The 14,536-nt window shown below is 40.4% G+C and overlaps 1 pseudogene; it reads left to right on the top strand.

Annotated features, from left to right (window-relative positions):
• The first annotated feature begins 6,468 nt into the window (after window positions 1-6,468).
• On the top strand, window positions 6,469-7,763 carry LOC113184431 (large ribosomal subunit protein eL31 pseudogene; annotated as a pseudogene).
• Window positions 7,764-14,536: the final 6,773 nt, after the last annotated feature.

Here is a 14,536-nt window from a genome sequence, read left to right as displayed (position 1 = left end):
TCCAACCTGAGTGGTAAAGTGTAAACTGCTAGTTACTCAAAGAAGACTGTTGTGTCCTAAACAGCAAGGGTCTGGGGGCCTGCTGGAAGACATGTTTTTCAAGTTTGATAATGGGGATCAATTAGAATTGAAAATATGCTAGGCATCTGCCTTCTGTTAATTTGATCTATGTAACAGTCCTGTTAGGTGTAAATTCTGTCATCCCCAGTTGCCAGTGAAGACAGGAGAGCTTAAGTAACTCCCCCAGGACACAACTAGTTCAACACCAAACATGTACCTCTCGGTGTAGGATCAGAGTGTGTAGTAAGATGATGGCCCCTACCTGGCTTTCTTGCCTCATCTAAAATCAGTGATGAGGGGCTGGGGATGTGGCTCAAGCAGTAGCGAGCTCGCCTGGCATGCGTGCTGCCCAGGTTCCATCCTCAGCACCACATACAAACAAAGCTGTTGTGTCTGCCGAAAACTAAAAGATAAATATTAAAATTTAAAAAATAAAATCAGTGATGAACGTAGGTGGTCTCTCAAAACTGGAGAAATGCCCATAAGATGCCAAGCTCTGTACTGGCTTGGAATATGACTGTAATCAAGACCTCTGCCTGTCCTCCTGCAGCTTACTTTCTAGCTAGGAGGCAAGCGAGTGGATAATAGGTTGCTGTGTATTCTATGAGGCAAAGGGAACCAAAAGACTGGACCAAGTAATTGAGAAGAATGGGGAGATGTTGGTCCAAGGAAACGAATTTGCAAATTATAAAGTAAGTTCTGGGGATCTAACTTCTGTCCTTATAATTTTCAGGCATCCTTTATCCATTCTGGATACCAGTTCTTTGTGTTTTTTTTTTTTGTTTGTTTGTTTGTTTGTTTTTTATTATTGTTGTTGTTGCATTCTCCACATGGAGATTCTCTTTTCAACCATTTTTGAGTAAATGGAAACTCTTATTTTGCTATTGATAAAACCTTGAAGTCAAGTGGATTGTAGCCTTTAAAATTGCAAACATTTTTTGCAATAGTTTATGGCACACACATTTCCTACTCAAGTTTTAATTTTTTCCCTCATGTTTTAGCCAGTAACTAATTATAGAAAACTTTAATCACACAAATAAGTGCTGAAAGTTTGAAAAAAAATAATATCCACTATTGGGCTGTTAGATGAGCATTGAAGTTATAGTTAAGTGAAACAGCAGTTTTTCCTTTTCTTTTATTGCTCAATGTACTTGATTTTATTGTGATAATGGTAGGTTTCAAATCCAATTTCATGTCTTCCAGTTTTTCAAAATGATAACTAATTCTGAGAATGCAAAGGTGCTATTGAAACAATCATGTCATAGCCATGCAGAGGGCATATTAGTGACAATTGACCAAAAGAAAAATTATATGTGAAGACAGAGCATTGGGGCTACTGCTTGGGCAGATCCCGCAGCACCCTCTTTCCTAACCAGCCACACCTTTATTGAGCCTCCTGGGCATGTGGGCCATTTTCCTTTTACATCTCTGAGTGCTTCATCTACAGTGGGCAGCAAAACAGGGCAAAGTTGGCTGCTCAGTACACCACCCAAGTGCTTGTAGCTGGAGCCTCAGGTTTAGGCAGGCTGGATCAATGAAAGATCAATAATTTATGCTGCACTTGTATCCAGTTTGCCTTCTCTGTAATAGAGGCTGGAATATGTTCTAGTAAAGAAGGAATCTTAAAATACTTTAATCCATGCTAAGAAAGACCACTGGAGACAGAAGATGGATTGGAACAGTTGTCCTCAGCTTTGATTGCACAGTCAAATCTACTGGGTTGCTTTAAAATGTCACTGGTAGCTCGGGCCTCACTTCCAGGGAGTCTGGCTTCATTGCTTTAGGTGAGGCACAGCCACCAATCATTTTTTAGAAGGTTTTTCAAGTGATTTAAATGTATAGCTGATAAGGAGAATTGCTGGATCAATGTGCAGAAGGGTAGGGATATCAGCAGAGACTGCACTGAGAAACAGGACCTGTACTGTTACAGTGGAGTCAAAGGTAGGGTCCTGGCATAGTCCAGTATATCTTACACTATAGTCCTGGAAGCCTCTAGCAGATGCAGTTTCCTGAACTTCTGCATAGTTAGAATTTCTGGGGAGGAGACTCAGTGGTCCACATTTTAGACAAGCTCCCCAGGTGACTTCTAGAACGCTGAAGTTTAAGACATAGATGTCCTGGAGGAAGGACCACCAGCATTCTATCATTCCCTACAAGTATACCATAAAGATGTAAAATTGATTTTAAGAATTCTTCAGAGTGGAATATACCCCCAATGAAACTTGTGTGTATCTGCAGAAAAAGACACGTGTTAGAAGGAGCCTTGGCAAAACCAACAAAAGAACCTATTAGGCCAGTTTTCAGATAATTAATACACCAGCGTTCTTTCAAGCGTTGTTTTTGACCTTGTTTGGTGCCTAGCTCTTCAGGACTGATCCAGCTGTGGTGGTATTTGGTTGCTGTCCAATGTAGGAGCTGGAGTGTAGGGAGGAAATGAGTGGAAGGAGCAACAAGTAAGAGAAATGAACAATGAACTTTTCCTCTCTCCTTTCCCTGGCAGGTAGAACAATTCGATTTTCCACTTTTTCTTCTTTCCCCTGGCAGGTAGTTTATACTTGTATTACAAAGTATTTCCCTGGAATACAGGAGGATCCATTTTCTTTCTTTTCTTTTTGTTTCAATTCTCACTTCCTAGGAACTCACAAGCTAGTGACATGTTGCAACAGTTGCACACACATGACAGCTAGGAACATTTCCCATATTACAAAATTCATCTCACTTTTGGACTTGTATATAAATATCGGCCTAGATGGAACATGTGAAACCTGATACTAATGATAATTTGTCACGTTGGTATGATGATGGACTTCGAATACTAAAATTGAATCATTTTACTTTTTATAAAAACACTTAGGAAGATTTAATTTATATTTAACATGTTTAAAATTTTGGCTTTGCCGGGGATTGTAGTTCAGTGGTAGAGTGCTTGCCTAACACGTATGAGGCCTTGTGCTCCATCCAAAACAAAAACAGAAACAAAATACTTCGGCTTTATTGACTAATTATACTTTTGTCCTTTGACTTTTAGGACAATATTGAATATAATTAAAAAGAAAAACTGAGCTGGGCACAATGGCGCACGCCTTGATCCCAGCAGCTCGGGAGGCTGAGACAGGAGGATCAGAAGTTCAAAGCCAGCCTCAGCAATGGCCAGGTGCTAAGCAAGACCCTGTCTCTAAATAAAATACAAAATAGGGCTGGGGAAGTGGCTCAGTGGTTGAGTGTCTCTGAGTTCAATCCCTGGAACACCTGCCCCTCCACCCAAAAAAAGAAAGAAAAACTGTCTTTTGAAAACATGAGACTATTCTAATTTTTAAAATTTTCTAACATCTAATTTTTATTTTTAGATAAATGTACATTCAAATGTTGAATGTTTGAAACAACTACCCATCACTTTTTAATCCTTTAGATCATTGAGTACAAGTCAAGATCATAATAAACAGGTTTTTAAAAAATCTCCATGCCAGGCACAGTGGCACATGTTTGTAATCCCAGCAGCTCAGGAGGCAGAGGCAGGAGGATCATGAGTTCAAAGACAGCCTCAGCAATTTAACAAGGCGCTAAGCAACTCAGTGAGACCCTGTCTCTAATAAAATACAAAATAGGGCTGAAGATGTGGCTCAGTAGTTGAGTGCAGCCCTGGTACCTCAAGGGGGGGGGGTGGAGCTCAAGAGAGGGGGAAAAAAATTGGAAATTTTTCAAATAAGAAGACTTAATTTAAGACTTGCAATGCTGAAAATTAGTAGACTTTTTGAGCCTAATTTTTGTAAAATTCAGAATGGGGCATTATAAATTATTAATGGAGATTTAATTTATGGTGAAAATGAACAAGATAATTATTCTTAACAAATCCACAACTTGAATTTCAAGTGAGATTAACTTCTTGCAACTTCATATTTGCTAAATGATTCGTTAGCTACTAATTAAAACGCTGAAACAGAAAAGAGAATTATTCATATTGAATGCATAATTCAGAAGGAATAAATGTAACCTGTACCTTGTAAGACACAGAAAAATTCCATCTGTGAAGTCAGCAAATTGACCCAAAAGGACAATCCTCTGGGATGTTAGTGTGTTTGTTGGCTAATCATACTGGAAAGTGACCCTAATCCTTTGGATAACACGAGATTGTTTCTAGCAAAACACAATTGCTTCAAGTTAATGATTTTCCACTGGATGAACAAAACAGAAAATAATAGTATTTCGTTTAACACCAGTTATTTCCCAAAAAGGTGTATAAAGCGTGCCTTTCTTTTCTGATGTGTTGACATCTGGAACCTTATCTCCTTGGGGAGACTGATTCTCCCAGGACTGCTAGCCAATTCCTACAGATGGTAACTGGACTCACTTGTGGGCTGTCTTTCATATGCAAACCCACCAATTCAGAGCCCTGGAGTAAGGCCTGTGGATAGGGGCTCTTATATTCAGGGTCCCTCCACCTGCCTGTCTCTCCCCAAAGCCAGGTACCATGCAAACAGTGCCTTTGCCCCAGAGCCCACTGAAATTATTCAAACCAGCTATTGATAAAATGAGTTTACTCTGCATCACCTGTTACTTTCTGAAGAAGCCACAGTAAAGGGCTTTGCTCACATTCCCCCCTCCTTCCTGACCAATCTGGCACTTAACCTGTGTGCTGTTCCCTCCTCCTGGAACTGTGAGTAACCAACCATCCCTTCAATGTCAATCATCTAACCCACTGACGTCCCTACACCCGAAGAATCAAATCTTCATTTTAAAACAGAAACTACAGAGGCTGGCTCTTATATTCTAAATTCAAGGAAAAGTAATTTGTTGTGACTATTTTGTGTTCTGCAACTAGTCTTCAGGATTACCTTGGGCCAAGGTAGGTATTGATTGATTACTATCTAAACTGTGTCTAAGTTAGATGTCTAAGTTAGATGCTAGTAACTAGATTCTTCATGAAAGGAATATGAACACCATTTGTACACACACACACACACACACACACACACACGTTTATGCAATTACTAGAACTGAAAAAAAGTGAGTAAACCATTAATTATGTTGAGCAAGAATAAGTCAATACTGAGTAGGCTTGAGGTTCTTCTAAATAACAGTAGCAGGTGAAGCATGTGAGTCCTGTGTAAGCAATCTTTGCTTAACAGACCATACAATATCTGCAAAAAGCAATGGAATGTAGGGGGGAAAAAACTATTTTGGAATTTGGGGGTAGAATGGCCAAATACATAAAAACAATAAGACAAATGAAGGACTATTGGCCAGGATGGAGAATTCAAAATGGAATTATAGATGCAAAAAAAGGGGTCAAATATATTCAAACAGTAAATTGATATTCAGTTTAATTAGGATATCAGGGATAAATGTAGTTTCAACTAAAAATTATTTGACATATTGTTGTACCAGAAGAAGAAGACAAGGAAGGCGATGTGGCTATTTTGCTCACTTCCTATCTGAATTCCTTTCCACAGGCTTACTGGCCTCTTTTGTGAAGAAACTATTAAAGTTTTTGACTGTTTCGGTATTGCTTTGTGGGATTCTCTATATATTCTAGTATAAGTCCATTGATGAGCATTTTTATATCCATTCTGTGACTTGCATTTTTACTCTTACTAGTATTTTTTTATAAGAAATTAAAATTTGGGGGTGTGTATGTGTGTGTGGTGCTGAGGATTGAATCCACGCTCTCTCACATGTGAGGTGAGTACTCTACCACAAAGCTATATTCTTAGCTCTTTTTAATTTTTTTTTTTGAGACAGGGTCTTGATAAATTGCCCAGATGGTCCTCAATTTGTAATCCTCCCCCAGCCTCCTGAGTAGCACCACCACAGCCTGCCAGGAATTTCTTAATTTTAATGTAGACCATTTTATCAATCATATCCTTTATTAGTGGGTTTTTTTGGTTTTTTTTTTTTTTTTTTGTCTTTCCAGAAGCAACCTTAGCCTTCCCTCAGTAAGTAAAAAACATGCAATGATTCCTTCTAAAAGGAAGATGTACTATCTTTTTACATGTGAACCTAGAGTTCATCCTGATTTTAGTATGTGATGCAAGGTAGAGATCAAGGTGTATTTTTCTCATGAATATGCATTGGACTAAACAGTGCTTATTGAAAAGGTCATTTCTTCTTTGTGTTGCTCTACAGTGCCACCTTTGTCATGAGCATGTAAAGCTGTTTATGTCAAGGGGTTTTTCTTTATCTGTATAAATTTGTGTGTGACTTGAAAATTAACTTCTCTTTGATTTAGATTCACTCTCCACTTGGGCCCCTACATAAATTCAACATAGAAACTGTTGGAGGATTTTATTGTTGTCAATGGACCATCAGAGAAGTTCTCCTGGGATTGTATCAATTAGCTTTCGGGATAAAGTATAAATTCCAAATTCTGAATGGATCAATACTTTCTTTAAATTCTTACTCCAGCCAGGGATGGTGGTGCATGCCTGTAATCCCAGCAACTCGGGAGGCTGAGGCAAGAGAATCACAAGTTCAAAGCCAGCCTCAGCAACCTAACAAGGCCCCGTCTCAAAATAAAATTAATTTTAAAAGGAGGAGGAAGGTTGGGGATGTGGCTCAGTGGTAAAGCACACCTGGGTTCAATCCTTGGTACCAAAAAAAAAAAAAAAAAATACTTCATTCCTCCTTGCTTGTGGGAAACATGCAAGTGCAGCCAAGATGAACAGAAACATGGTTGCCATCTCCTCCAGGCTCCTCCAGGCTCCTCCAGGCTCCTCCAGGCTCACAAACTTCCCAAAGGCCCAGTTTGTTTATCCTTTGTCATGGATAGTTTCCTGCTACTTTCTTTCTCCTTTGTGCATTCAAAAGAATGTCTATAGTGCTCTCCTAGAAGTGCTGGGCCAAATTTGGGGACATTCAAGCTGAATAAACATATTCCTTTGTCACTCTCCAGGGAGAAAATGAGGCCATCCAGGCCCATGTGCAGAGAGTTTCCAAGGAGAATCAATTAAAGACAAATGCAAAGAACTTCTAAGAGGTTGAAAGGCCAGTAAACACCTAACTTGATTTAGATGGTCAAAGAGTCAGTTGCTCTTGGGCTTACCACACCTCCAAGTCCACCAAAAGACAAAAATGGCTTATTAGAATATCAGAAAGGGCTAAGTTGAATATCAAAACTCAAGAAGAAAAGGTGGTGCCAAATTGAGCAACTTTTACCTGGCGAGTTCAAGTTGGGCAAATTCGGGAAGCCCAAGAGTTATTAGCAAAACCTTCTAGAATCCAAAAGTCGTTCATTATCCACCTTCTGTTTTAACTTGAGCCCTCCACAGTGCCTCCCTCAAAGAAGGGTGGCAAGAAGCAGATGAGATGTTCTGCCATCAGCGAGGTGGTAACCCCGGGAGTACACCACCAACATTCAGAAGTGCATCCAGAGACTGGGCTTCAAAGGTGCTCCTTGGGCACTCAAAGAGATCCAGAAATTTTCCATGAAGGAGGTGGGGACCCGAGATGTACACATCGATACCAGGGTCAACAAAGCTGTCTGGACCAAAGGAATAAGGAATGTCCCATGTCGTATCTGTGTGCATTTGACACAAAATGCAGTGAAGATAAAGAATCACCAGGCAAGCTCCTATACCTTCGTTACCTAGGTACGGGTGACCACTTTCAAAATCCTACAGTCAATGTGGGTGAGAACTAACCACCAATTTTCATATAAAGTTATACTTTTAAAAAGTCATTTTTCCAGTAGACACAAATGCAACTGAAATCTCTGGTTAAAAACAAAAGCAGGAAGCTGGGCGTGGTGGCAGATGCCTGTAATCCCAGAGGCTCAAGGCCACAGCAGGAGAATTTCGAGATCAAAGCCAGCCTCAGCAATTTATCAAGGTTCTAAGCAACTCAGCTAGACCCTGTCTCTAAATAAAATACAAAAAAAAAAAAAGAGGACTGGAGATGTGGCTCAGTGATTAAGTGCCCCTGGGATCAACCCCCAGGACCAAAACAAAACAAAAAGCAAGAAACAGTAGGGTTTTCAATATATTTCCTGTTCAGTGCACCCATCTGGATCTATGCTCAATTAACAAGCTCTTCAGATGCTCCCAGTGTAAGTAAACACAGAGCAAAGGCCTCCGACTTGGACACTTGGATGACATGCTGAGCAGAAGCTCAGGGCCTGAATAACAAGATAAGGCAAACCCACAGGTCAGATAGCTGTGGGTAAAGTTCAGGCAAAAGTGGCTGAAATTAGATTTGCTTGACTTGCCCGAGTCTGGAGGACAGGATCAGAGTTCAGGGAGCAGTGCCGAGGGTCCAAGTCCTGCTCATGTTCAGACCGGGCATAGGCCTCAGAGGAAGATGAGACTAGAAGCAGAGCCTCCCCTTTCACCACCGTGGCCTCTGTAGCTGCAGCTCCACACACAGATTAGCCAGGAATGTGAACAGAAAAAGGGTTTCTCTGGAAGTAAGTAGATTGACCAGCAACCACTTAAAGAGTTCAGCATTTGGGGGTTTGGGCTGCACCCTGGCAAGCAAGCAAGTTTGAAAAGTATGGAAGCCCAGGCTGCTCCTCCTGTGATTGAGAGTCCATTGATTTAAGCTGAACCCCCAACATAAGTGATTTTTTAAAAATTTACTCAAGTGATTGTGGGGTGTGTGTGTGTGTGTGTGTGTGTGTGTGTGTGTGCGCGCGCGCACGCGCATGTGTGATTTAAACAACAGGACTTTCCTTCTCACGGTTCTGGAGGCTGTGAAGTCCAAGATGAAGGCGGCAGCAGGTTGGTGTCTGGTGAAGGCTTCCATGATGGTACCTACTCAAGGGATTCTGAGTGGGTGGTGCTGATGGAGACCCTCAATTAGGTTAAGGACCTTGAGACAGCACTCATCTGTCTCAAGAATGGTTTCCCAGAATGTGGGCCCAGACTTCTGGGGAAGACTTCTCAGTCAGTGATCAAATTCAGAATGAAATGATTAAAAGAAAATAAAATTTATGCAGCAAGGGTCCAGTTGCTCCTAGGTGCTCCCGATGTTCAAGGCTTGGACAGAACATGGTAACCAGATTAAAGTCGTCGAACCTAGTCATTTTTAAAGAGGGTTTTATTATAGTAAAACATCTCATCTTGCCACTGTAATAAACTCAGGATTTGATACCACAGTATGCGGGGTAGGGGTCGTGGCTTGAGCACAAGTTTTATGCTCAACAGAGAGAAGTGGGTATGAATCCTGGCCAGCCCACCATTAGCTTCAGGACCTTAGGGGGTCTCACTCGACTTCTCTGAGCCTTCAGTGCCTCAGAGAAGTGTTAAAAAAGGGGATAATGATATCTTTTCCTCAGGGGGTTCATAAGGTTGAAACAGGATGGCATATTAAAGCAACTTGTTGGTTAGACTTTTTTTTAATAAATATTCATCTTTATTTCACATTTATGTGGTTCTGAAGATCGAACCCAGTGCCTCATGCACGCTAGATGAGCACTCTACCAGTGAGCCACAACCCCAGCCCCTGTTGGTTAGACTTGTTGATGTAATTTTGAGTTAAAGTAAAGATGTTCAGAGAAGGTAGAAAAAAGGACAACAGTCGTGAGCCCCACGTGGAGTTCCCTGGGGCTACTGCAGCCTCTTTGGGGTGGGAGGCAGTCCTGGCCCAGCCAGACCTGCTTCTCTCTAATGTTCTGCTAAAACCATGGTTCAAATGTTTTCATGCATTTTCTTTGTGGATTAAGCAGCTCTTTCTTGTCCTGTTTTAAAGGTCTGCTACCTTTCTACATGAGGATCCCTACCTAGTAGAGCTTCCACCCCAAGCCAATTCACACAGACTGTTGGCTAACTTTGGGTGGCTATCCAGGAAGAGTGGTGGGGTCACATGGCACTGAGATGTATAGGAAAGCCCTCTGAGCTTCCCAGATGAGGTCCTAGAGCAGGCAAGTGTCTCGCAGGGCCTGAGAGGTACCATGCTAAGCATCCCAACAATCAGGCCCTCATTATAACAGCTGCTGTAACATCAAACTATAGACCTATTTTTTTGTGCAGCTATGACTTGAAGTCCCCACTAGAGGGCAGGAAATTTACACTAAAGATAATGGACTTTTTTTTTTTTTTTTTTTTACAGGTGAGTGAATTGGATAAATTGTGATGATAATTGCAATAATAAATGGTTATATAACATTTATTGCACACTTTTTAAGGTCCAAGAACTCTACCAGATACTTCACATATATTATTTCATTTATTTATTGCATTCTCTTCTGGCTCTTATCATAAATTGTAGTTATAAAATTGTTAACTTGTTTTTCATTTTTGTCCCCACCACTAGCCTGGAAGTTCTATGAGTATAACATTTATTTTATTCCTTAGTCTATACGTAGTACTGTGCCTTGTAAGAGCTGAATAAGTACTTGCTGAATGAATGGAAGAGTCCCGACGACAAAACCAAGAGGTGGGGACAGTTATTATAGAACATTGTGTTTTGTCATTGGTGAAATTATTTTCAAATTTCACAGTACCTCTCTTTGGGTATTTTAGATAAATTATTACATTATGTTTTCCTCTAATGTTCTATCAATAGCTTTCATGTTTTATGTTACGAAGGAAAAAACCTGTTCTTTCATAGAAAGTGATGAGCATTATTGAATCTAAAATCAGTAACAACTTCCTCTAGAAGTTGTTCTATTAATTACCTTGATTATAGGTATTGTATTTACCTAGATGAATTTATGAACTTCTATTCGATAAAAGCTAATCTCAGGCCAGGCACTGTTCTAAGGATTTTGCATCCTTACAACAGTGCTACTATTGGCCCCATTTTATATATGGGGAAACTGAGGAACAGATAGAGTAAGAAGCTTTTCCTGCATATCACCAGTAGTAAGTGGAACATCCAGAATTCAAACCCAGAAATTCTGGCTGCAGACTCCAGATATATAATCACTACATTGTTTGGAAATTTTACTTACAGATTTTATACAATTTTTACACCAAATAATAACTGGATAGGTAATGCTTTGAATAGGTCACATAAAAACAAATTTGGGAGAATTTGTGTGCATTTTTCACAATCAATTTTTAATCCATCTGAAATAATAGGAATGGGGGATGGGAGTACAAACAGATAAGAAGGTGTCATTTTTTCAATCAAACTCTTTTTAGCCGGGGAGTTATTTTGCCAGTACAAACTATAATCCCCTTTCTTTAAAAAAAAAAAAAAAAAAAAAAAAAAACCACACTCATCAACTAACACAAAAGGCTAGCCTGCCATGGGGCAGAGATCTTGAATTATCAACAGAAAAGCCAAAGCATAGAATGCAAAAATCTTTCTATATCATTGAATTTTCATTCAAGGAAATTTTGCAATGTGCAATGAAAATAACATACAAGAAACGTACAACCCAGCAATTCTACTCCTAGGTGTACATCCCAAAGACTGAAAACAGGTATTCAAACCAAAACCTATCCAGGAGTATTTATAGCAGCACTGTTCACAATGACCAAAAGGTGGAAACAACCCAGCTGTTTATCAATGGGTGAACGGGGTTTTAAAAAGTGACAATCCATACAATGGAGCATTGCTCAACAATAAAAAGGAATCAAGAACCGATACATACAACCACCTAGAAGAACTTGAAGACATTATGCTGAGCGAAGCCAGTCACAAAAGGTCACACACCCTGTACACTCTCATTTATATGAAATACCCAGAAGAGGCAAATCCGTAAAAACAGAAAGCAGCTTAGTGATTCCTGGAGACTAGCCATAGAGGGGAAGGGAGAAAGACTGTTTAACTGGTATAAGGTTTCCGTTTGGGATGATGAAAATGTTTTGGAAGAAAATAGAGGCCGAAGTTGAACAACACTATGAATGTACTAGATGCCCCTCAATTGTTCATTTAAAAATGAGTTTTACCTTTATTTCAAAAAAAGCTAAAGATGGAACAAATTTAAAAATAAAATTGACCCATGTTTAAGCCTATCAACTGTTCCATTTTCAAGTACAATGAATCCAGCCTACAAATGTTGCTCCATTCTTAGGTTAAAATATAACGAATCACCAAAGTACCGTCATTTGTTTCAGTTGCTCTATTTGCTAAAAGGATAGCAGACATCAAAGAACTTTCAGAATGAGATACAGATATTCAGCTGGATACAGATAAGATCTCTTTGAACATTATAATAATTGAATGTGATAAGCTTTGTCCCCAAGATCTGCAGAATAATGAGCACAAAAGGTGTTTGGGGTGAAATCAGTCTGAATTATGCACTATAAAATTCTAGAATGTTCTCTTTCTTGGGTGGTACAATTGCTTGGTCATTTAGGAGTTGGGATGGGTGGCTGACACTATGCATTTCTTTCTTCAATACCTGCTATAATTCTTTTATCTTACAAAGGCTGGGAAGCTTTTTATAATTATATTTCCCAGATTTCCTTGCAGCTAGGAGAGTGCACACGGTTCAGCTCATCCAACTGGATGCACTTTCGTAAGGTTATGGGTAGATGCAGGATTGGGGCATATCTGTAGATTTGATTCGTGGCAGAGACACTGTGATATGGGTGCCAGGAGTTGTCCTGGAAGTTTCCCAACTTAGCAGGTGGTTCCTCTGTTCGGCAGTTCCGGTAGCAGTGGTACTGCTCTCATGGTCAGAAACATGCCAGTTACCCACGGCTGTGTAATGGGCCATCCTGAAACACAGGTACTTAGAATGACAATTTATTATGATTTCTCTGGTTCCTCTGCTGTCTGGGCTCAGGTAGGCAGCTCTCCTTGGGTTTTCTAATGAGGTTACATTCTGATGTTGGGTGGGCTGCAGTCACCTGGAGCTCTGCTGGGCTGGATGTCTCCAAGGACTCACTGACTTTGCAGTGGATGCTGGCAGTGGATGCTGGCTATTGACGGAAGCTGCCCTCTGAGGTTGTTGACTGAAGCAACTACATGCAGCCTCTGCACACTGCTCAGACTGCTCACAATATAGTGTGTAGACTCAAAAAAGGCAAATTATAAGAAGAAGCATTCCAAAAAGCTGTCAGAAGCCACAGGTCAGAGCTACCCCATATGAATGGATAAAGAGAATGTGGAATATTCCTCAGACAAGAAGAAGAATAAAATTATGTCATTTGCCAATAAATTGGTGGAACTGGAAAATATCATGCTAAGTGAGATAAGCCAATCCCAAAACACCAAATGCTGAATATTCTCTCTGATTTGTGGATGCTAACCCCAAACAAGGGAGGATGGGGAGGGGAATTATAGAATCTACTGGACTAGATAAAGGGAAAAGGAGTGGGGAAGGGAATAGGAAAGACAGTAGAAGTAATTGGTCAGAACTTTCCTACCCTTGTATCTGTATACATAATCAGGATAACTCCACATCATGTACATCCACAAGAGTGGGAACTTAAATAAAGTAAGTTACACTTTATGTATGCATAATCTTCCAAAATATCTTCTACTGTCATGTAAAACTAAAAATAAAAAGTAAAAAATGTTGGGGGCTGGGGCTGTAGCTCAGTGGCAGAGCACTTGTCTTGGACATGGGAGGCACTGGGTTTGATCCTCAGCACCACATAAAAAATACACAAATAAAGTAAAGGCATGCTATCTGTCTACAACTACAAAAACTTTTAATAAAAAATAAATAAAAATTTAAAAAAACAACAACAACAAGGAGCTACCCCAGGAATAGCATAGCTTCCCGTCTACCAGACTTTTCTGAGCAGAGATTTTGTTCAGCAAGCCCAGATCCAGGAGGGTAACGGAGGCTCCACCTCATGCTGAGAGAATGGCAAATTCAGTGGCAAGAGTTTATGATGGGAAACAGTGTTTATGCCAGCCTCCCTCATTGTACCCGAAGCTCAGTCCTTTTCCCTGATGCTGGTCTAATAATGAGGACAAGCTTTGGGGGAAAAGTTGTATTGCTTTGTATTTTCTTTGCTAGCAAAGGAGAAAGGCACCAACTGACATCACAGAGGCCATTGTTCTAACGGCCAGGGAGAAGAGAGGGCTTTCCAAAGGGGGTCAGATACAGTCAGTTTGGGGGTGCACACCCGTAATCCCAGCCACTCAGGAGGCTAAGGCAGGAGGATCACAAGTCTGAGGCCAGTTTGGGCAACTTAATGAGATCCTTTCTCAAAATAAAAAGTAAAAAGGGCTGGGGGTGTACATCAGTGGTAGAATACCCTGCTATCTGGGCTCAAGTAGGCAGCTCTCCTTGGAGTCCAACTCCCAGTACCACAGAAAACAAATAAACAAATAAAAGTGAAAAGGGGATACAAAGGCTATTTTTCAAGCATCATTATCAATAGATCTAATTAATATTTAACTCATATCTGAAAGAGCTATTGTTCCAGTTTCCAGGTCCGGAGGTTCTTTACTCTCATGAACAGTGAGGGGGAGGGCAACCAGCTTGGCTTAGGACAGGAAGACTGTTAACCTGTTTCCCTCTGGAGAGAAGAGGAAAAAATGTTTTAAATATCATTTTTAAAATAAGCCACCAGTGGCCGAGCAGCAAGGTTTATATTCAGAGCATAAAGTGGACCCCTGTTACACTTGGAAA

Source organism: Urocitellus parryii, chromosome 4, assembly GCF_045843805.1.
Source record: "Urocitellus parryii isolate mUroPar1 chromosome 4, mUroPar1.hap1, whole genome shotgun sequence".
NCBI classification, from domain to species: Eukaryota; Metazoa; Chordata; class Mammalia; order Rodentia; family Sciuridae; genus Urocitellus; species Urocitellus parryii.
This window is presented reverse-complemented; position numbering and strand designations above follow the sequence as displayed.